The sequence below is a fragment of the Micrasema longulum genome, unplaced genomic scaffold (genome assembly GCF_059751315.1).
Source record: "Micrasema longulum isolate JH-2025_06_02 unplaced genomic scaffold, ASM5975131v1 h1tg000761l, whole genome shotgun sequence".
Lineage (NCBI taxonomy): Eukaryota > Metazoa > Arthropoda > Insecta > Trichoptera > Brachycentridae > Micrasema > Micrasema longulum.
In genome coordinates this window covers 7,213-31,908 of record NW_028277955.1, presented here as the reverse complement: position 1 = coordinate 31,908, position 24,696 = coordinate 7,213, and the positions used below count along the sequence as shown (strand labels likewise).

Here is a 24,696-nt window from a genome sequence, read left to right as displayed (position 1 = left end):
AATTAAAGATGTCTACGTTTTTAAGCAAAAGCGCTCATTGGTCAATGAACAAAATGATTCAACTTAACCGAGAACTTTTCTTGATATTTTCATTGAAACCACATGTTAACGGAAAGCGGACTGTAGCGAAAAAACTTTGTAAGAGGTTGAAAATATTTGAAGAAAGGATTGGAGCACGGAAATGGACCTACCTTTGATGTTTTGAGGATGTTCTTTTATTTTTGGCACTGGATGATAAAAGTTCACTATGAATTGTGATATTAAACGACTTATCATAATAACTTTCACAACGACGCGCGATGATGCCAAGATTTATTTTCAATGTGATGTAATGTCTAAAATGTTTTTTTATTTTGTTCCAAATCCAAATGTTCTATTTTTGTATTTCTTCTATCTTGATGTAAGGTTGATACCATACGAATGGGTCAAAGGAAAGATAAGAAAGAAAGGTAATCGGCTATGAATAATTTCGATAAATGCTTTTTTATACTAAACACTACTCGTATAGAGTTTTCTCAATAAATGCATACAAAAAACGTCGGTATATTTATATACAGTAAAAATTAACCCTCCCGGTGTAATTTTGTCGTGCCGTGTGAATTTTTACAATAATCTAAAATGGGCCAAAGAATGAATGAATCATGGTTCTTTTATAAAACCTTTAAATAACAGGAACTCGGTGTGTGGGACTAGCTTGTTAATAAATAATTTGAGATGATTTAGTCATGAAACTTTCTCTGTTCATATATTGGTAGGTATTTTCGATTCTGATTTTTTGTGATTTATCTGAAATGAACATCTATACATGTAGAAAGCAAAGCGAATTTTCATATTGGACGTAAAATTTCAGTTGAATTATTCATAAGCTTTCTTTTCGTTGAGCTTTTGTACATTGGGTTTTATGGCTTTATCAATATAGAGATTGTATTGGGAAAACGTTAAACTAAATGGCTTCAACTTTACATCAAAGTTTACTGTTAAGAGAAAACGCGTTCTTATTCAGATAAAACTGTATTCTTCATCTACGTATGTTATTATTATTATTGATGTAATGTTATTTATCTTTTAAAAATAAGTAACTAGCTACTCACAGAAAAATAATTCTTTTTTCATTCGCTTTATTTTTCTACAGGGTAATAGAACTACTATTATTGAGCAATAATTTTTAGTTCGGCAGGGAAAAATGTGAGCGTTTTTAAGCTCAGTGTCACCTGATTTTAGTTATTTTTTTTAATGAAAAGAATTTGTGGTAAAACCCTAACAAACATAGATTTAGTAGAGTTTTTAAACGTTTTCTTTTTAAATTACGTTATTTATAGCTTGAAATAAACTTGAAATAAACTACTAAAAAATGACCAAATAAGTACAGACAGTGAATAGTTACTTCAAATGCATTCTCATATGTAAGAGATGTATGAGTTATTTTACACCAGGACAAATTTGTACCGTCATGTGTCAGGGAGCAAAGAGTAAAGGTCCAAGACACAAACTAGCGGGCCACCGACGCTAGATATTTTATGTTCTTACACAGTCTCATATTCCACCTATTTTTTTTTATTTTTTTAAACTGATTTGTGACGTGCGTCCATTTCAAAGTAATTCTCCGAACTAACAAATAAATTATATTGATGTATTTATTTTAAAACGCCATGGGGTGCCGTGAGTCAGAACATGCAATGACTGGAAATATAAATTTCTATAAATAAAAAATAATTAATTTGAAATAGTTTTAATGCATTGGGAGTATTCACTTATTTCGAGTGATATTTAACTATTATAGTCTCACGGGGTCACGGACCAAAGATCCGAGGTTCGAACCCAGCTAAACTACAACTTGATTTTTATTTTCTAATAGTGTTTTATTTACAACTCAATGGTCACAATTTTTTTTTTTGTAAATCATAAAACCGCAAATATTTTTTTTTTTTTAAGTATTTATCAGGGATGATGAAAGGATTTTTCAATAAAATACCTGTAAATGCCTCACGGAGCATGACAAAAAAGCGTTTTCACGTGATTTTACGTAAGTTCCTCCATTTGTTTCTCTTGTGATATATTATTTTTATTTTGTGATTTCAATAACGGCTCACTTACCTTAACCTTACTAACCTAGGTACTAGGTACCCGTATATAGAATTATCAGTTTAATCGTCAGTAATATTTTTTCTGGTGGAATTATGCGAAGCGATGATTTTATCATCTAACCCCAAAAAATCATATAATTTTATTTGACTTTATTCCAATTTTAAATTAAGGAAAAACATTTTTTCCAAAAAAAGAATAGTTACGAGAGAATAATTTATTGAAGCTTTAGAATGTTCGATCGTCCATACTCCAGTAAATTTATCGAATTATTGTTCCGGAAAATAGCTAGTATTAAATGTTATAATAATATGCTATAAAATCATTTCGCAAACTCATGTTTTATGGTAAATAGTAGTTTTGTGGGCGTGGTTCGATAAACGCTCATATGAACTAGTACTTAAAAGGGCAAATTACTATATCGAAGTTTTTTTAATTGATACGAAAGAAAGTTTTCACATATAAAAATCGATTAAGTTTTTAATCGATTTCATTTTGTGCCATTCATTTAACGTATTTTGAATTAAAATGATTATACGTTTTAACTTTAAAAAATATTTCTTGCATTTTATAAATGTCTATTTTTTTCGAATTTGGATTGGACTTCTACAGTGGTCTCTCGGTAATCCGACAGATATCAGACCAGAGTTACACATTAACAAAACATAAATGTGTGTCATTAAACATTCGAACGCACTGTACAGTCCATTCATATATTCAATAAACGTTGCTTATGTGGGAGTAACAAAACGTTTTAATGTAAATTCTTCAAATGTGCGTGCTTACACCAGCGAAAATTGTATTATATGTTTGCTTGGTTCACCTACTGGCACTAACACATTACATAGGTTTATTAAACATTCGAAAGTCCTGCTGGTAGTTTACATCCACAGATTGTCGTTTTTAAACTGAGAACACTCCGAATTTGGGTACAGGAAGTGTCGTGTAAACCACCATTACCTACCTCCAGCAGATGCACTTCCGTTTGGGGAACCCCACTGAATAAATATGCATTTAATTTATTTACCAACCACTTCAGCAATGGGGGCAGAATAAACACGAAGCAAAATGGTCGTTTTCAATACACAATCAAAATATCGTTACTATAATTTAAAAGAGTAATTTTTTACATGATTCGTTATTCATCCGGGTGTTGTTTTCACGTAAACTTTTGTTTGAAAATGTTACAATATCAATTTAGACGAAGTAATCACGAAACTAAGTGGTCATTTCTACAACGCGATTAAAATATTTTTATTTTATTTGAGTTGGTTCATTTTTACTCGTGTTCTTCATCCAGGTGTTTTACTGCTGTAAATTTTTGTTATCGAATAATACAGCTGATCGTGTTTTGGGTGGATAATTCAGTTTGATATTTTATGACTAATAAATTATAATTGTGTTCAAACTCATGTGGTGTTTTATGGTGTGGTAAAACACATACCGTGTAAAATTCGTTTAATATCACATTGTGTTGAGTCTATCCACACCACAAACCATGCACCTAAAAACTACACTAAAACAATAGTATTAATATCACAATATATTATTCATTATATATATTACTTGTGCAATCTTTACATTTCCTTGACTTTATTTACAATATAACATTGACATATTGATACATAGACGCGCCCTAAAAAGTAGAATATTTTTAAAAGTGTGACACGAAAACGTACCCATAGTTACTGAGTTTCTTTTTTTATATCAGGGCTGAATTCAAGGGTCACGCTTATAATACCAAAAATTGGAGGATACTAATTTTTGGTACAAAAAAAGTTTATTAATCAAATCGGATCGGCGGATCCCAATCAGATTCTTTTCTAAAATTCCTTATAAATTTGACCCGGAATGCAGGAAATATTATTAACAGCTCACAAAGATTTTTTTTAAAAATATGCCTATCAAAGCTAGTTGGAGTGCACAATGGAGTGTGTATGGAAGTAAAACATGGAATTTGCAGAGTAAAGCTGAAAACTGAACGAACTCTGTTGAAATGTCATAAATTTCTTAGACGAATATATGAGAAATCTATGTTTGTTAAGTTAAAAACATTATCAGAGAATGGTTTAAAACTATAATATTATAAAAAGATGCCTAAGATGGTTTGGTTATGTTGAAAGAATGGATGATGGAAGGGTGGTAAAACAAATAAACATATGTAGAGAAGGTGAATAGTAACTTAGGACGAGAACTTCAAGAAATACGTGGCATGATTGGATAAACCAAAATCCAAATTCTGGTCATGTTAAAAGCAGACGCTTGTATTTTAATATGTATTGGATAGAGGCATCTAGCCTTCTGTCCATTCTGCCTATCCCTTTAGAGAAATTAATGGCGTGATGGTATTAGTATTACTATTATGGGCTTTTGTTTAATTTATTATTGAATGAGAGTTTAAGACTTTTTTATATTTTTTAAATAAAAAAAAAAATTGTTTAATATGGACATTACTTGCATTCGATAAAAATATTAGTCTCACATTCTAACAATTTATAATTCTGTATAAATATATTCGTTACCTTAAAACATGTCGAAGCGTACCTAATCGTTTTTACACAGTAAACTTTTATGATATTAACAGTTTTTTTTATAATGCATCGTTACAGTACTATTGAGTTGTTGTAACACTTCATAATACTCGAACGCCATTAATTATCTGTTACGTATTAAACGACTGTTCTTATTAAGGATGTAAGTTCTATTTTGGTAACTTGGATTAAATCCAACAAGTTCCACATAGTGAAATGGTAGTAATCGCTAGGTGATGGACGTATTGTGATATTGACTGCGCATTTACTAATGACCTGCCTGGCGAACTCGGCTTTCAACTCCATAGATAATCGAGTTATTGCTTTGTAGATATGGGAAATTCCTTATAAATACTATGGAATGCCGATTAGTTAAGATCTGATGGACAATTCTCCATTATTATCTCTGGGTGTTCTGCCAATCATTTGCTACGCGCTTTCCTTAGAAATTCTTGACACCACGTGCTTTCATTTATGGTCAGAATATTAATATAGATAACAAAACGTGTCAAGTAAAATTCAACATGATTGATGTATGTTTTGCAACTAAATACCCCCTACCTACAATCTCCAATGCGATAGACATTTGGTGGCCTCCGTAGTGTGGTGGTCAAGACGATTGACTCACACACGGAAGATTTCGGATTCGATTCCCGGTGAGAGCACAAAAATTAAAATGTGATTTTTCTCAAGCCTGGGTGTTCCGTGATGTAATTCATCACTGTAATTATCGGGCTTCCCGGCCTGTTGTGGTGCAAAAAAAACATTTGTGCGGTATTTTTTTAAACCTTACATATTATTTAAACGAACCCGCTTTTATTTTTCTCTATGTCCATGCGGATGAAGAATGCAGTTATGTGTGTGAAATAGAGCCAGAACCCTGGGCGGGTGTTTTTGACTCGATGGCTGCTTTCAGGTGAAAGTCCTGAATGTGAAAACTGAATGTAAATAAGTCCGGCACGTTGTGTAATGGCTAACGCGTTCGCCTTCTATTCTTGAGGTACTAGGTGTAATTTTTAGCAGGATGGATGTGAAATATTGATTTTAAACGTTTTTTTTTAACTGCAGTATTTCGTTGATTATATTTTTTTAATAATTTACTTTATCGTAAAATAATTGGCATTTATGCATGCATACAAACAACTAATAAATGTTTCATTAAAATTATTTATTGACAATTCTTGATGGAATTCCATTGTAATGATGTAATTACTTATATTAACATATAAGTTATTCATTTTAAAAAATACTTGGTACACTTCCACTTATTTATTTTGACCAATTAGCGCTTTCACCCTCTAATGGGCATCTTCAGACTGGTGAATATTACACAGTGTAAGGATAATTAATATAAAACTAAATTCTATATATTTTTTTTTTTTTTTTTTAGTTCTATGATTAACATAGTCTAATATATATTTACAACACAATATTTACATCTATACTTATTCTAACATTATTTATCACTATTATTCACTTAATATCCTTATTTATAATATTAACTGTTTCATATATACATTTTCATTAATTATATTCACTATTTACACTATATACTACCTAAACCCGACGGGGTTTAGTAATAAGGCGTTGCTTATCGACGGTAGGGGCCACTTGCTTGGTCGCCTGTCGGCTATTATCGCCAAGGCTCTTCTCGAGGGAAACAGAATCGTCGTTGTAAGATGTGAACAACTCAACATCTTCGGTAACCTTTTCAGGAACAAGCGAACTATATATTATATTTTTCACATATATACTTTTAACATTTAATTTTAAATATATTTACATTTATTTCATTTTTTATGCTTTCTGGCATTTCTTTAAATAGTTGTATTCCCTTGTACATAAGGCAGTTCTGGGACATTGCTTTTGATTTCTTTTCCAGTCTTATATTTTTAGATCCTCTTGTTGCATAGTTATGAAATAACTCATTATTCTTTAGTTTATTTTGAACATTTTGTTTTAGAAAAAATATATTTTAAGTGTAGGTACATTTAAAAATAAGTTGAAAAAGATACAATACGCAATATTTCAATGGAACAGAGTGAGACAAATTATTGAAACACCATGTATTGGCAGTGGAAGTAAAGGAAATAAGTGGAAGTGTACCAAGTATTTTTTTAATTAATAACTTATATGCAAACTAATAAATAGTTTTTTATGTAACTATTGTTTTTGCTGGTAATTTAGTGTAGCTTATTTGGTTACCTTTAAGATTTTAATACAATATATCAATCATTAAAAAAATTCTAGCGTTTTAAAGTGCCTTATAAGGAACTAATCATAACAAATAAAAATTATTATCATTTATTTCTGGCAATATTTCATTTTGTCTGAACGAGATATATGATAAGGTAAAACTTCACAAAAAAATCCGTGTAAATATTCGACAATACTCGACAAAATTTAGTATGTACACATTACTGCCATATTTACATTTGCCCCGATTGGTTAAGGTAAATTAAATGTTAAACATTTCATTAAAATTCAGTCAACGCGCAGTTATTTTACCAATGCTATTTTTAGTAAGCCAGTTGAAAATATTTTACATCGAAGTACAAAAAACTTGAGTCGAACATCGCTACAAAAATTCGAGTCGTATTGCAGAGTTACTCGTTAAATATAATGTGATCATTGACTTTTTCGTTGTGAGTATAAAATGATGATTAATACGGGGGCATTTTTATGTAAAATCTCTTCAAAGGTACAGAAAAGAAAACAGATTGAGTAAAAAATTGTAGCTTTTTATTAAATTGAAATAATAATATTAATATAAATTTTCATATCAATTTATATAAATATAAATTGATAGGAAAATAATTAGCATAAGCCTAGGAATAAAATACTAAGATAAACCTATCGAAAATAAAATCTTATCGTAATCAGTTTTACGGGTGTAAAACGAACCGAAGAACTTCAATAAAAGTGCGTGGTTTTCTCTCATCACAAATGCAAATTCATGTTTAGAAGCGAAGTGAGTCAGCTATTTTCATTCATCAATTGTAAAACCAGGTCAAAACAGGTCCAATTAATATTCCAGTCCACACAACACACACTTTGTAGAGACCGTAGGAGTTACTCACTGACAGTCATAAAATTGCATAGTGAATAAACATTGGTATTGACACCGATGACCTGAGAAAAACATTCAAATTTACGGGAAATATGTAACATCTCAATGATGTCATGAGTTCCTCGAGTCATGGAGAGGTTTGGCTTAATACGCCTTGTTTATTTATACTTAATTTTAAATTTCTTAGATTTTCACGGCCGATCAGATGCACAGTATTTTTTTTTCCGTTTCGAATAGAATGATCAAGTTCAGTGTTTTTTTTATTTGTTAAAAGACTATTAAACTAAGCCAAAAAAAAATATTTTCATTTTATACATCGTATTATCGGCGCTATGATTTTTTAAAGTTTTGTTTTTCTGAAATTACTCCGCGTGTGACGTCAGAGGTTCTCTGTCGGTTTTTCCGATTGGTTCGTTTACGATAAGCAAATGGGATATCCTTCACAGCTCTCATGTCATTGGTTGGTTTATATGAAACAGTGACGTCGATCAAAGTAGTGCATTTTTATTAAAATATTTTTTATTATTTTTTCGTACATTTTCAAGAAACTTTGCCGTACAATTTAATGCTCGTATTTCTACCGCGCGCAAGAAAACATTTTTTTTTATAAAATTTCTAGTAGCGCTAAAGTTCATCATAGCCAAAATTCTTAAAAAAAAACACGGAATTAAAACCGTTTACGGCGCATCTACAAAAAAAGATATCGTCCGAAATCAGCAAAGAACCGGGACCCTCTGGAAACCGACAATATTTACAAGTTGAATTATAAAAACGGTCCCGTGGTGTAAATCGCATCGGGCAGACTGTCGAAAAAATTACGAAACGAAAGAAGCACATGCGTGCATGCAAGCATGACTACCCTGAAAAATTGGCTTCGGCCGAACACCACTAAAACGGGGCATAGATTTTTCTTTGAGATGGTAATCTTAGGGAGATCGAAGAGTCGCCCTTATTTCTGAACAGATTTCAATAGGAATTGTAGAGTGTGTCTTGTGATTTTCTCAATTAATTTACTAGTTAATAAAAAAACTCCATTGTAATTGCTAATTGTAGTCAGAATTACTTTACAGGTTTCCTTTGCGTAGTGAAAATAATAATAATCTAGTTTATATTTTCATTTTGATACCTTTTTAAAATTAATATTAAATCCTTCCGGTTCACCACCAACATAACAAATGAGATATTCCGCGCTAGCATTATGCATATAATCCGTGACTTATACCAACCGACTCTTGTTAGGGATGCTAGGCTTAAAATCGTTGTGTATATATATTTGGATAATTTATATAGCGCCGTTTTTGTGAAAATCACCTCAAGGGCGCTGTACAATATTTTTTTTTTTCATTTCATTTCATTTTTTTGCACCACAACAGGCCAGGAGGCCCAATTACAGTGGAGAATTACATTACAGAATAACCAGGCTTGAGAAAAATCACATTTTAATTTTTGTGTTCTCACCGGGAATCGAACCCGAAACCTTCCGTGCGCGAGTCAAGCGTCTTGACCACTACACCTACAAATATCCCAGCACGTCTTGCAGCTACAGAGCGCACGGACTGTTGGGATTCTTATTTTTTTCGTCTCCAGTTATGATACACAGGAGCTAGATTACACGTCTTGCAGCTACAGAACGCATTGACAATAAAAAATCTAGCCCCTGTTGACATTTTTATTTGACAATGAAGTTTGGAGTTTTAGTGATATTTTAAAAAGTTAAATAAAAAACAAATTTATAAAAATAGAAGTTAGATTACAACAAGTCTTGCAGCTACTGAGCGCATGGACGATTGGAATTCCAGACCTAATTTACTTTATTTGGATATTTGATAGTCGATAACATTTATCTATTGAAGCTAGATTACTAATCGTCTTGCAGCTATAAAGTGCATGGACGAGTGAAATTCTAGCAACTTAAAATTATCAATAAATTTACAAAAATAAACATTGAGCATAATAGTAAATTTGTAAAGTGTTCATGCTCAAAAGTAAACAATAAAAAACTAAACAGATAAAGCACCATTTCAACACTATAGATAAAATAACAGATAAAAATATCCGAAGGGTAGCTTTCGTAGATTTTGGGTAGTCACTAGTCACTGTCGCAGTGTCGCACATGTTTAAACGCATGTTGTTTTCTAAATTCCTAGAAGATGGCCCAGTCCACGTGTAGTTGCCGGCAAGAGAATAGACGTTCCTTTTAGTATAACGTTTTAAATGCATCATTTAAGTGTTAATCATCTCCCAAAACATTTGAAAGGAAAAGGACTGTAAAATTGAGTAAAGGTAAAGCGGGTTGTGTATAATAAAAAAAAAACATTCATCTTAGCACAAACTAATTCACAATAAGCTACAGCGCATGAGGCAAGTGGACTATTTTGTACAAGATTTTTTTTTGTAGTTAAGGTCGAAAAATTATCAAACCTAGCATTAACTAAGTCACGTTAAGCTTCAGAGTATGAGACCCGTATAACGTACCGGTTTTCCGCGTGCTTTTTAAAGCAGCGTTCACACAAAAACAACACAATACTGTCTTGTCCCAGCATCAGACCTGTTGACCTCGTTTGAAGGAAATAACAAGGGACCGATATATTGTCCTAGATATAGACGCGCAGGCTATATAGCCCACTATCCTGCAAATCTCAAAGACGATGGATTACTCCCACATACCCCGACAATGGATTACCGCTATGACAGTATTTTCTTGTCTTAGCGCCATGAGCAGCCTCGACCGCGCAAGACGGCCTCCGTGGTGTAGTGGTCAAGACGCTTGACTCACGCACGGAAGGTTCCGGGTTCGATTCCCGGTGAGAACACAAAAATTAAAATGTGATTTTTCTCAAGCCTGGGTGCTCTGTGATGTAATTCACCACTGTAATTAGGCCTCCTGGCCTGTTGTGGTGCAAAAGAAAATGTTAATGTAATGTAAAGACAGAACGCTGGGACAATACAAAAATTCGGTCGCATTTCACACGTGACTACTGTGAAAATGAATACTCGACTTCGTTTATTACAAGCGAGTTCACGAAAAATCTAATTTATTTTATGCCAAGATGTATTGAAATTGTTAAAAGACGAACGAATTAAAAAAAAACTTTTTCTTTCTACAGCCAGTTTCGGCAGAAAAAATGCGCGGAAGCGACACGTTCACGTCGAGCGATCGCTGTTCTCATAAGTTCCTGTCCGTGCGCGTTCATACAAAGATAATGCGGCCTCGCGTGGTGGGGAGAGCAATCATTGTTCCACGGAGCCTGCCCATCTATCTCCGTGACATTGTCTCGAAACAATGTCCTGTCTTATAAATTTCTGTTTACACGTGGGCAATGGTCGAGTTCTGAGACAGAACAGTATTGTATTGTACTCAGCGCGTACGTGTCTTTCCCGTAATTTTTTATCGATTGAATAATGATTGAAAAAAAAAGTTCGTCCCCTAACTATACCAATACATCTTGATATAAAAAAAATAATTTTATGAAACTCGCTCCTAACGTACGTCATCGCGTATTTATCTTTGCAACGTGAGAACTGCCGTCGAATTGTTGTATTGTGCCACTGTACTGTCCTGCACGCGAGTGAGGCTGTTTACGGAACTGGGACAAGAAAATATTGTCATGTCTATTGTATTGTCTTCGTGTGAACCCAGCTATAGAATCAAACCGTTACAATCGCAGTGCCTCGTCACCTGACGGCTCGTCTTTCACAACACTCGTTAGTGAGGTGAGTTGTGACTCACGACCGTAAAATCGAGCCTCTTCTCGGAATTTGGACCGCGACAGAAAATAAAAACTCGGCGCCATTGTGACATCTTGCCGGGACGCCATTGTAATGGCGGATTGTGCAATACCAATGTTAAATGTTCAATAACCAGACCAATACAGATCCATATATTTGCAGATGCTATTAACCCCGTCAAGCTAAATGTTATTTTATGAGAAACGTTAATAATACTACTGATTCCTTGGTATAGTCTGACCAATGCTAATTGGCAAAGCAATGAAGGTGTTGATGTAACAATGATGTTAACTCTTCTTTCCCCGGGATATGAAGCTAATAAATATCGCATCTAATAACTTTAATATGTCTATATACCAGTATGTAATAAATTATGAGTTAAGGTATTCTCGGTATTCCTCCGTTATATATTTACGTAGCGGTTAAAATATTTTTTATTAAATAATTAATGCTTATTGTGGACGAAAAAATCATTTTATCAAAAATTACCGAGAAAGTTTACTAATGTGTCGCATGTTGCGGAGTACGTAGTAAAATAGTAATCTTAATATGTAATTATCTCACACACTCTTTACGTCTCGCTCTTGATTATACAGGTATATTCAGGAGCAAGAGAGACAGTTTCACGCGTTACACGCGCGAACATCACAGTTTCTAGTACTTCTCCCAGACGCCAATTAGTAGCTCGCCGACTTTCGTCAGGGGCGGTTCTTACGTCCGCTCTGCGAGCATGAGCGAATATTTTTTTTCAAAATCTTTTTAACAATTAGATTTAAAAATATTATCCCTTTTGACTTCAACTATAAATAATTTAAGCAATTGGATATGAATATTCTATTTTTCCATTTTAAAATCTCTCATTTTTTGCATGTGTAATGAATACACATGACCGTAACCCGCTGATCTTTTTGGGACAGTAAGGAAAAGGTTAATAAACCTCAAAATTTACTAAAATTGCTCATTAACCAAGTTTCTAAATCTAAGGTGGTGTTTTGTGTTGTAAATAATTTGTTATGTGTGTTCAAAGCATTAACTTTGTGGCAAAACATTTAACATACTTACCGACTTTTTATATCTACCAGTTTCAGGTCGTACTCGTCTCTTCGTCAGGACACTCACTACACCAACATGCAAATACTAAAATACACTTTCACCTTTACAATCACCGTAGTATACAAAGTATTTACGAAAAAATACAAAAATTAAATCTGCACATCAGTCGCAATCTGTTTTACTTTGACAAATAATAAATTGTGCATACGTTTGTTGTTTTGTACCATAAAAAAATATTTAATTGTGAATTTGACCAGTTTTAATGTTTTTTAATGCTGACCACACAACCTAAGGTGAGCATTTGTATTATGTTGTGACACTATGTATTGATCGTGTTATTTTTATATATAAGTGTACTTTATTGTTAAAAATCACTTGATTATTTTGTTACAATAACTTTAGAAAATATTAAATTATGGTTAAAGGAATTTCGCTGATTTTTTAAAGTCTGGCAGACCACACAACCTAAAATACGTATTTTGCTGAAAGCAGCCAGGTCTAATATTGAATAATACCTCATTCCAACTTTGGTTGTATGAGGTGACATTCTATTTTTAAACATATTTTTTATGCAGGTGTTTTAAATTAACGAATTCATAAAATAAAAATACTTGTGCATTAAATTTTTCCACTTTAATTTATTTAAGAAAAATAGATTTCTAGATCTATTAATCTTCCCTTCAGCATCTATACCGTAGCATTGTTTTAGTATTGTGGGTGTTTTCTGCAAAATGAGAAATGTCTTTATTGTTATCAACATTATTTTTAGAAGGTCATTATTACATGTTTTGTATGAAAGCGACCTGGCTGTTTTTAGCAGAACATAGAAATGACTTTACTGCACCTGATAACAAGAATATATCATTTTTCAAAAATTGCGGACTAGCTGCTTTCTGCATCACTGCGTTCAATTTATAGTAAAGCTTGACACGCTTTAATTTATCGCAGCTACCACGAATTAAAAAAAAAATTATTTTGAGTATATTTTTTTTTCAATGCATAGGCTGGTATCTTTAAAAACATACCTTTGCAATTTTTTCAATTAATTAAATTATTTATCTAGACTTATAATTGACTGTTTTATAACGTTATCCAGGTATTAATGGGTTAAAGAATTTCATGTACATCAAAATTCAACCTTACTTAATCTAAGGGCTTAATAAATTGAATTAAAGTGTTGCATAATATCATTGTATTTAAATGCTTTGAATGCTTAAAATAATTAAATACACTTTCACGCTCTTCGTCAAAACTATTTATCATTAACGCCATGTCTGGCGCACATACCGAATGACAATCTTACTACACTTGACCTATTTTTATTATGTGTTCTGAATGGGTTAACCGGGCTTGAAGAAAATACCATCAATCACCTTTGCAAGGTCACGGAAGAAATGATCTACTTTTACTTTTTACTACACGTAAATTGAACCAAGAATTATGTAATAAATAAAATACAATATGACGTTTGAAGACATGAACTGGATTTCTCCCCCTAGGCCTAGGGAGTTGATAAACATATTACAACACAGTAGAGAACATTTTAGAAAAGGGAAAATTGAAGTTTAGGTATTTGCGAGTAAAACGACAGAAAAGACGGAAAGAGATCAATGTGTCGTCGGTAAACTGGTAAAACCCTCTAAATGACACAATTTGAGGAAACAAGTTTTTAATGCACTTACATGCCATTTTTTCGAGCATAATCAACTGATAAAATCATCGGAATTATCCTAAGTTTAATTTCAAAGTTGTCGTGCGAAAACACACAAAAAAATATATTTTCTGGTGAAAACCATTCCATTTACTAGTCATTTTTTTAAAAATCTCGTGCATTGAAACAACTTTTAGAAACTAAGATGGTTTTATAGGCATAAATCATATATATATATAAGTATAACATTTAAAGCGATTTTTATAATGTATTTAGTAAGTTTTGCCGGTATACTGTTTATATATTATGTCATTTTTACACTTAAATAAAATTTCATCGTTATTTTTTTGTAAAAAGATGTTGACATTTTTACCAAGCATCAATAAATCGTTTACCATATCTTTGTTGATCGAGTTAATAATTCCGTGTAAATGGTGTAATCGAACCAAATCAAACAAAATTTAATTGATTACCGAATACATGTACTTATTAACTAGATTTGTAATAAAAAATCTACTAATGGGTATTTCTGACAGCTTATTTTAAACTCTGGTGTTATTACAATATTTTGAATTTTTCCAAATGTTTGTCGACAAAAGACTGGATTTCACCTCCTAGGGAGTCGACAAGATTAACAGATTACAACCGGGATGAAAAACATTTTAGAAAAGGGAATATTGAAGTCTAGGCATTTACAGGGCTTATGACCTGTCATTTGTTGGTTTAAGTGGCCACTTTACACACTGTGTAACATTTACAATTTGGTCTATATTTAAACGTCTTTATTTCTTCGATTCTTCCACCTGTTGATTTTAGTGAAGTCAAAGAACTGAAACCTTTATTGTTGTTAAGAAATTCATCTGATTGAAATATTTCACCTACTAGGCATCGCCTGAAAACAATTTCATGATTTTTAAACTTTTTCTTGGACCAGTTGGTTGGTTCACAAGAATGAAGGTTTCAGCTTTTTAACTTCACTAAAATCAACAGATGGAAGAATTGAAGAAATATGGATGTTCAAACTTAGATAAAATGGTGAATATGATTTTCTTGCCTCTTTCACAGTAGTAGCTGCCCGATTGTGGAATAATCTACCCTCTAATATCAGAAACGCTCCTTCTTTATTTAAATTTAAATCAAGATTGAAATATCACTATCTAAATGTTTAAATTGTTTCTTTCTCCTTCTTCTTTCCTTCTCATCACCTCTCCTCTCCTTTCTCCATAGTACTTGTCATTTTTTCAAACTTTTTGGTTTGGGTAGGTAGGAAGAAATTGCCTGACAGCAATATGGCCGCCTTTATACGTATATAAATTGTGTATAAATGTTACACTGTGTGTAAAATGGCCACTTAAACCAGCCAATGACAGGTCATTAGTTCTGTAAATGCATAAACTTCCATATTGCCGTTCTCCATCCCTGTTTTAATTTGTCAATCTGGCATTATTGTTGACCGTTATCCACATTTTATTAATAATTGTATTTTGCTTTTATTACAGGTAAGTGAAAAATGTATCTTATATTGGCGTTATTCAGAGCAACTTCCTGCGTATGTAAGTACTTGATTTTGTGTTATCGTATTTAATATTTTATTTTATTTGAATCTGTTTGGAGTTTAATTTCACCCAATAAGAATCACATGTAACAAAAATGTCATACTTTAACACATGAAATTCCTGGCTAGTCGGAACCCGAAGCAAAGTACCTCTGCGTATTGTAAAACTAGTGATATAAATCAAATTGAACAGTATTTAGAGTGCATGTTCTAATATTTGTGGACAAATACTGAAATTTACGCGTAAGAAGTTAATTGTAATTCAAAGATATTTCAATAGAACCTCTTCAGACCTGCCTTTATCGTTTTCTGTAAGGGCCGGTATGAAGTTCATAAAAACGTAAATAAGATGTTGTTTTAAATTAAATATTACAACCAGAATTATTTTATTTAAAAAAAAGAGAGAACACAATCCTATAAAAAAAGGTTTCAACTAAAGTATTTTAATAAATTTTATTGTTTTTAAGTAGTACCGAAGACATAATTTCACGTAGAAATAAAAGAAAATGTCAAAAAAATATATGTGATTTAAAATGCTTGTATTTCTTTTCAAAATCAAAAAATTAAATTTGGCTTCGGCCACATTCATGTTCAACTTATTATCTTTAAATTATCAAAACAAATTTTCGTTCAATACTTTGTCTTTATTGAGATTCCAGATACCTTAGTTTAGTCTAAATTTGAAATGGCGTAATCTGCCGGTCTAAAAGTAATTATATTTTAGTAACATTAAACTTTTAAGTAAATTTTTAGCAGAAATGCCTTTAAAATATACTGTTTTTATCTAATTGACGTTTGTTTATTATTATTGCGCGATTTAAAAAAAAAAATTGTTTTAAAATGGCAAAATCGTATGATTTCCTAATTTTGCGTTCGTTTTACCAGACTACAGCCTTAAATCTTTTTTGTTTATTCTCAAATGTAATTTTTTTTAAAAGTTTTTGGCACGGGCAACCTCGGTGAGGTCACGTGATTTTTATTATTAATAATAGTTCATAATGGAACAAAAGATGAATAAATAAAAAAAATACAAATAAATTACATCAACCCTGATGATGGACGCTGCAATGTAATGCTATCAGAAAAGAGTGCGAACGACACACGGCATAATGACCCGAAAAACCTCTCTCTGCGGGAACATGGAAGTCTAGGCATCAACAGGGTTTAGATACTTCACAAAAATTAACTGATGGAAGTCACGTGATGTTTAAACTTTAATAATGTTCCTATTAGTATTTTTTTGTAAACCTTTAAAAATTATTTTTAAGTTGCTAGAATTCCACTCGTCTGTGCGCTTCATAACTGCAAGACTTTTGGTAATATCAACTTTCATAATATTATGTAAATTAAATCAATGTAAAATTATTTCTAAATGAAATTTCAACCGGGTTTGGGTCTAAACAAATATTTACTAATTAAAATCTCTTCGTTTTTTTTGTTTTTGTATAGTGTAAATGGGGGCTAGATTTCTAAACGTCCGTGCGCTCTGTCCCTGCAAGACGTGTTGTAATCTAGACCTTATCAAATTATCTAAATTCAAAATAATTAGGAAAGGAGAAACTAGGACCCCAACCGCCTATGCGCACTTTAGCTGCAAGACGTGTTGGGATGTTTATTGTACCGCGCCCTTGATGCGTATTTTCACAAAAATGGGGCTGTATAAATTATTAAAAATAAATAATATTGACTGTTTAAGTTAAGTGTCACGACTAAAGCTTTGTTGTGCATCATCGCATCGGTATAGCTTCGATTGTCAAATTTTTATTTGCTATCACTCTACCTGGTTCACCGTTTATAATTCACTTAATCTAAATTAAGATTGTAAAAATGTGTATGTTTAAAGTTTTAACATGGTAAAAACATGTATTAAATAATGAGTTATGTTACAAAGTCGTTAAATTTAGACGAAATGGCAACTTTATACAATTAATTATATTGTGACATGGCCGTGAATGTCAACTGATCGCAAAATATACCGTGGGAAGCAATACATATGTCTTCAGATCTAAACGTATGACGCACGATTCTACACTGTTCCCAGTCAAAACAATCCATACTCGTATAAAAATCATGTCATCATCTCTTTCTAATCAGCAATTTCCATTGAAAGAAAAAGCGAGATAACAATATTTGGTAATTTGTGTCACTATTAAACTTTAGAGCCAGACAATAATTAAAATTGATATAACCTTAAATAGTACCATTTGACACCGATTTCTCAGTTGGTACCATAAAGAAATCATAATTCATTCAATTTGTTGTACTGAATAAATGAATGGAGTCTCGCCATTTTATCCTAAATAATACAATTCATTCGATTCTTTCCGGATTTTTGCCAAATCTATATAATACAAATTACTAATTACCTTTTCAAATAAATATTTTCGTATTTTCCGTATCTGCTTACATTACGGACAGTTGCCGAATTTAACTTTAAGTAGATTTAAAAAAAAAACAGTGCATGAAGTGAATCAACTTGTGTTTCCTTATCTAGAAATGAATGCGCGGTCCAACTTTTCTTCATACAAACGTACTCCCGTATTTTATCCCTATATTACGATACTAGAGCGATAATTTCGTTACATACAAAAGATATCCACCATTGACGTGTTTCTATTTTTTTTTTCAATGATATTGTATTTTATAGGAGCACCATCCAAAAACCGTTAAAAGTGTTTAGTTTAGTCTTTGGACGCACGGTATACAAATAAAATTACATGATAACTATGTTTGAAAAAAGTCAAACTTGCAGTCACAGAAATATCTTTATGAAACTAATTCTTAAAAAAAAATATCGGTTCAGTTTTGGGGTGCAGAAAACAGAAATACTAGACCCCAATTTTGCCAATTTTAGCAAGGCAATCCGACGTGCAGTTGCCTTTTTAGCGCCATATTCAGGGAGGCATATGCTAGAGAGTGACTGAAAAAGTATGTTCAAATATAAATCTATATACATAAAAATGAATCGCCATGTTGTGTCTCGCAAAAACTCAAAAATGGCTTGACAGATTTACGTGCGGTTTTTTGCAAAATTTTCTAATTCACGTACTCAAGGTTTACAAATAATAACATCTTAAATATATTGAGTAGAAAAAAAGTTAGAATTAAATTTGTGTTTTCATCGATTTTCCAGGGTTGCATTCGTCTAAAATGCATATTTTGAAAAATATGGAGGATGTTGTTTTTTTGCATATCAATTTTTTTTATTTTAACGTTTACAATCAATAATTATATTCAATGGATACTGAATTGATTAATTTCCCAACGATTTTTTATTTTCTACATATTAAATTATTTTTAATGGGTTTTTAGTAATGCTTTAAAAAATTTAACCGACATTCGAGACATTTTTGAAAAACAGATTCTTACCCAGAATTCACCACTGCCGGTAAGTAGCGTAGAGTTTGACATTGACATTGCAAAAATATTTTTTTACTATGAAATAAAATTAAAGCTAGAACAAAAAAATAATTACCACCTCAAGACAAGATCTGGTCTATCTTATTTGTTCTTTCTTTTCTTTTGGTTTCGAATTAAATGTCAAGGTCACGTCGAAACACGGCTGGCGATTAAGAATGACTAAATTCACACTGGGCATGAGTTGAGTGTCATAATTTTAGAAGGCTCAAGTAAAAACGCTGTCAGACTTTTATTCATCAACACGCATTCACGTATTAACTCCATAGATTGTGGCACTAGAGTAGTGATTTTTGCACGATTTTGATTTGAGCACGATGAGGCCTCTTAGCTAATCACACGTGGAGATAAAACAAAAAAACAAACCTTTATTACGAATATATAAATAGCTTAAAAAAAGTCCAAAATAAATATCGTGTGTTTTCCAAGATAAATTACGAAAAAAATATTTGTTCAACCAGCTAATAGCAGGCAAGCTAACGTTCGGGCAGGACAACGTCTGTCGGATCCGCTTGTATATATTATAAAAATGTAAATTCATTAAACCGCTCTTCGACTTATCCTCTTAAGTGTCACAACTTCAGAGATCTCAAGTCTCTACCGGAGCTTGATTCTCCCATTTCTAATAATGAGTTATTAACAACATTTTGAAAATGGGCCCGAAGTCCAAACATTTTGGTACGCAAATATTTATTTAAAAAAAACTTAAATCAGTCATAAAGAGGTCACCAGTGTAGTAAATGCCCAGACAATATTCCTTTTCAAAGAAGTTCTAAAATGTTTTAGATGCTTCGTTAATGACACGACAATACTTCGGAAGTTAAGGCCATCGTCCACAAATTCCTGCGACACGAAGCGGAACAACATTATACAATTAAAGTTGTCTGATGTTTGATACAATGTGAACAGTACCGTGTTCGGTCCGTTGGGCATTGACCTTAAGTTACGTGATTTTTGCAATGGATCGCAGCGATGCATAAAGATACTTACTTATAAAACGCTATTTCTACATCATTAAATTATGCTGACATAAATTATTTTTATTCAGTGATTCTGTGTCCAGGCACACCGCACTAGAATAAACGTTTTGTACTTGATGGCTACGTTCGGGTAAAAAAAGTTTATTGTTGTGCAAAGTGATCATTTTAAGCAGCTAATGACAGGTCAAAAGTTCTGCAAAGAGGTTCTCTATCTTTGTTTACATACGAGTATTATCTTATATTAATCATTCCTGAAAATAAAAAATAATGCTGAAAATTTACAATTGAAAAAAAAGATACTTGCCAATTTTTAAATGAAAAAGAAATGGGGTTGTGAAACTGAAAAAAAACTTTGAAAGGTACAGAAAAAAACATCGCTTTACAAGTACTTAAAATGTGATTTTTTTTAATAACGGTTTTTTTCGTATTTGCGTGTCAACATGACAGTATTCATTTTGAAGCGGTTTGAAAAGTTTAGCAAGGGCGCCGGTACTTTTGGGTAGCCAACAGCCCTTTTTCAAAAAAATTACGTGCTGGGTATGTCTTGATATCCATACCCCGCAGACCTTTCAGTCCACGCGCCATCGAAGCGACGAGCACCCTTTTATCAAATAGGTTGTGCAATGAGTATATACATTTATACTGTAGCGTTTCACCAGCGCGCTCCGAACGATTGTGCTGCCATCTTTCGTCAAAACATCAAACCATACATTTAATTGGTCGTGCAGCGTTCTCATTTTTTTAAACTCTGCCCAATATATTCTAAAAAAATGTGTCGTAAGATACTCGTACTACATCATAATTATTTTTATTCTTATTTATTACGGAGGATGACGCATGTTTAAAATAAAACAATAATGATTTAAAGTCATAAGAGTTGTCTATGGAATAGAACGAATGAACTTAGTAGTAGATTATTATAATTATTTAACTTGTGAATTTATATCAATTATTAAACTCATTAATCATTTTCCTTTTCAACTCGTCTGTAAATTCCAAGTTTCCAACCATCAGATCTAAGCAATTCTCCAAACAGTTCCAATCCCCACAGAATGCCTCCACGAGGTATTTGCGTAACCTAAATTTATTTTATTTTATTTTATTTGTGATTTTTACAGCTATTACATAAACAAAATAAGTAGAAATATATTAACAATACTAGAGCCAATTTCAAAAAATCCACTGTAAATCTAATGACACATAATATAATAAGAAAAGAGTTTACGTAATTGTATGTGTGTGACGTTTGTATTCATGTGTATGTGAATGTGTGTATGCGTGAATGAATAAGGGAGAGGGTACATGTGCGAATGATGGAGAGAGTGCGTGTGTGTGGGTGCGTAAGTACAAAACAATAATTGTTTAAAACTTTTAATTATATTAAAATGGTACAAGAAAGAGCTTGGTAAAAAGTTTGAAACCTTTTTGTTAAAATTCAAATCAAGAAATTTTATAAATTGTATTTTTTAAAAGCATGTTAAACTTCAAAACCGTATTCTGAAATAAAGCATTTTATTTTTAAATTTAACTGATACACACTGAATAAATAAATGTGCGACGAGTCCCATACAATACGAGTACGGTAGTTAACCACAAAATGCAGTACGATATAATGTCAACAATAAAACAAGGTTTGACAATACGCGATTTACTAAAACGCAGTTACTTACTGGATGTTTACTTGGAGACACCTTTCGTATTATTATTTTAAAAAGAGAAAGAAATATTAACGTTCTTATGATGAACCCAAATATTTTAATTTTGGTGACCATTTAGACCACTCCAAGAGTGTTCAACGTCTTGGGTGAACATGTTAAGTTCTCCAAAACAATGTACATGTTTAAGATGAACATCCATCACTTGATTTTGGCGAAGGGAAAGGACCACGGTACAAGATTGCATTATAATCCTTATATGAAGGTATAAATAAAGCTTATAGTGATGCTTAAAAATTTGTACCATTATTAATGAAATTATTTTATTTTAATTTTTACTATCAAAATTAACTACTAAATTAAATTATAAAATCATTAAGGAATTACGATAAAATTTTAGATACATGATCTAAACTTTGCTACACCATGCGTTATTAAATGTATAAGTCACTGCACAACTCTGCTCCGGAATATCTAAGGGAACTATGCATTCCAGATGAACTAGCTGACAGGCGTCTCACGCTTAGATCAGCTACGTCTACGGCGATAGGAAAAGTTATTATACCTCTACGCAAACAGCGCACTAAATTTAGTGAACGCGCATTTGCTGCGGTCGCAGGCCCTATGGCATGGAATGCTCTCCCAGAAGAGGTGCGAGGCTGTGAAAGTGAAGTGATGTTTCGGAAAAAACTTAAAACCCACTTGTTCTCTAAATCTTTTGAATGAATCCGTAGCATGTTACAGCAAAATAAATGGTTTTAATTAAATTACAAATTTAAAAGCTTCAATTAAATTTGTTTAACAATAGAATCACTATGTAAAGCGCCCTTAAGTTATTATATTACAAAGATGTCGCTATATAAGTTATCTATAATAATAATAAATAACTTATCTTTATCATATTTTTTACATACATAAATTTTGATTATATGTCATACTTTGCGAATTAATAAATTTATTGATTTTAGTATAAAAGAATCCCGAGTTGACACGGAATTTTTTAACAAGTCGGGACATGAAAATTAATAAATGTGCTACAGTAAAATTGTGACAACTGTCATCAAGCGGAGGCGATACGGTTGGCTTGGCCATGTGCTGCGGATGCCTCCTGAGAGCCTTAACCACGCTTGCCTACTTTACAAGGCATCAGGGTCTAGACGTCCTGGACGTCCACTGCTGTCCACTGCTGTCCACTGCTGTCTGTTCGTCGGCAGCTCGTGACAGAACTACGGGACGCGAACCTGACTTGGGAGGATGCACAGGAGCTGGCAGCCGACAGAGATGCTTGGAGGATTTTTATGGACACCTAAACTAGGGAGCGGACATAGACTAATGAATAGTGAAAATGTAAAATTGTGTATTAAAATAAATAATAAATACAGCAGATTTATTTTTCTAGTATGCTAGGATCAAAGTAAATTGAAAAATAATCATGTAGTTAGGTTTTTATTGTATTGTACAGATATAAATAAATTAACGGTTTTTAAAAACTTGCTATTCATTTATTTGCTTGTTCTACAAACAAAAAATAAACAAATTATAACAGGAACAGAGAACATTTTGGAGAAGGGAAGATGGAAGTCCGGGCATTAACAGGGCTCATGACCTGTCATTGGCTGGTTTAAATGGCCAGTTTTACACATTGTGTAGCATTCACCATTTTGCCTATGATTAAACATTCATATTTCTTCAATTCTTCCATCCGTTGATTTTCAATAAATTGAAGAGCTTCACCTTTATAGTTGTGAAGAGATTCACCGGAGTTAATTATTTTACATACTAGATAACGCCTGGAACCGATTTTCAAATTTTTAAACATCTTCTTGGACCAGTTGGTTTTATTACAATGTATTGATTTTGTCCAAATGTACGTAGACAAAATACTGGATTTCACCCCCCAGGGAGTCGGTAAGATTAACAAATTAACATTTTCCGGTTAATTTAAAAAATAAAATAACTACCAATTTCCTGTTGTTATTTGTTAATCTTACTGACTCCCTAGGGAGTGAAATGCAGTCCTTTGTCTTCAAACATTTGGTCAAACTCAAAATGTTGTAGCACAAAATAAAATCATAAATCAGAAATATTCACAAAAAAGCCTTTACGCATTTTTCATCAATCAAATGTAAACACGGTGAATACGCATTAAAAACAGTGGCAAAGTAAATTAATTTAAATTATTGATTAATAAAAAAATGCAAAATGTTTCCTTAAATTTCTTGAACTTCAAGAATCTGTTGTCAAAAATGACAATCTCCGTGCTTGTAATATAAAGTATAAAGTATATTTAAACAGTTAGTTATAAGATGAAAGGCATTTTTTGTACTAGTATTTAGTACTGTATTAAAATGCGCCGTTGGTTTTGATGGCCATCTGGGAAACTGGCGTCGCGGGTTCAGTTCCCTCCATTTGCAAAAATATCCAACAAACAATGTTTCTCAATTGTTCTGGGGTTCCCCTTTGGTTTACCATTTCATTCTGGAGTCCCGGGTCCCGTAAACTAAAAAAACTCTAGAATCAATTTATTTTATGTATTTATGTAAAACTTAAAAGTAAATAAAAATATATTTACTCTGGCAAGTTTATTTATAAAAGCAAAGTCTTCCAGTCAATCGAAAAACAGACTTGTCAAAATTAAACTTCCTCATAAAAATGTACAAATACACATATTTATTTTTAAATTACAGCTGTTTTTAGTAGGTAGATAGAGCTTGCAGATGTTAACGTTTCTTACAAGTGCCCAAAGAAGGTGCATTTTTAAAATGATTTATATTTCGCTTTTCATAAATAAATAAAATCCATGTAGTGTTTGCAACGAACTGGTGACCCCAAAATATGAAGCCCAGTGCAAAAACAGGATCTTGAGTAATCTTTACACAATTCATATCTCTATCATCGGGTGTTCGCGGTTCATCAGCTGGTCACGCCACATCATCAAGTTCCTTGGTTTCCTCGTATACCTGATCTTGGTTT

At 32.3% G+C, this 24,696-nt stretch overlaps 1 non-coding gene across 1 annotated transcript; it reads right to left on the bottom strand.

Moving 5' to 3' along the window:
• Positions 1-20,547: 20,547 nt before the first annotated feature.
• Positions 20,548-20,675, bottom strand: LOC148279116 (U11 spliceosomal RNA). The gene has a single exon (XR_015822977.1). It is a non-coding gene; the product is annotated as a U11 spliceosomal RNA (small nuclear RNA).
• Positions 20,676-24,696: the final 4,021 nt, after the last annotated feature.